The following is a 1,018-nucleotide window of genomic DNA, read 5'->3' on the forward strand; positions in this document are numbered from 1 at the left end:
AATTTCATGAGGACTTTCACAGCTGAAAGCACCACTGCTGAGTTGGCATGGGATAGCCGGGGAGTTACTCTCTCACAGATGCTCTGAGCCTCCCGATCATCTTTAGGGTTGTAGTTAGATAGGCAGTCCAGGATGAAAATCTGGCCCCATTCGGTGCATTCATTTAGAGCTGTCAGCAGCTTATTAATATTCTGAGGATTCAGATCAAGTAAGTTGCTGTTTGGGTGAGACTCACTGATTTCAGACAACGCTGCCACAGCATTAGCCACCACCATTGGATTTGAATCTGCTATGAGATCCCACAGAGAATCCAGAAATCCTTGATCTTCCACCATTTGGGCATTTATATCATGGAGTTTGGCTACACAGACTGCTGCTGTTTTCTGAACGTAGGGATCTTCATCCTTCAAGCACTTGAGGAGGGGCTCACAGAGCTATTCTGTAATCTTGTCCACTCGTATGTATCCCATGGTTCTGACTGCCAAGGCCCAAATCAAGGGATTGGGATCTTCACAGTCCTTCACGAAGCTGTTGACAGCCATGATGGCCATGTTTGGCTGACTCTTGGCGTAATTCATCAAATACAAATACACAGGTTTCTTCAGCTCTAGGTTGTCAGTCTGCATACAATTCACTACATCTGGATAAAGAGAGCTAACATCCTTACCCACAGTCATAGCAGCAATCACTTTCTTCACAGCCTCCTTCCTCTTTTCTTTCTTTTCATTGTTGAGTTCAGCTTTTAATTAAAAAATTTCTCCTTTTTTATTGGTTGTGAAGTACTTGGAGTCAGTCCTGATTGTGGATCTTTAATGTGCACCGGAGGCTAGGGCGGGGGTGGCAACAGTAGCCAGAGAGCTCAGCCTGGGTGGTGGTGTAATGGTTTCCTGCCCCTCACGATTCCAAAACCCGAAACTTTCTACAGTCCTACTGCACCATTTCTCTATCCTCACTATTCTTATAATCTCACATGCCTAGAAAGAGCTACAATTAATTTCATCCCCTTCCAAAATATGCT

General features: G+C 44.6%; 1 pseudogene; it reads right to left on the reverse strand.

The window, feature by feature from the left end:
• Window positions 1-5: 5 nt before the first annotated feature.
• LOC102493620 (AP-2 complex subunit beta pseudogene) overlaps window positions 6-1,018 on the reverse strand; it is a 2,410-nt pseudogene continuing 1,397 nt past the window's right edge.

This window comes from Tupaia chinensis, unplaced genomic scaffold, assembly GCF_000334495.1.
Source record: "Tupaia chinensis unplaced genomic scaffold, TupChi_1.0 Scaffold139852_1, whole genome shotgun sequence".
Lineage (NCBI taxonomy): Eukaryota > Metazoa > Chordata > Mammalia > Scandentia > Tupaiidae > Tupaia > Tupaia belangeri.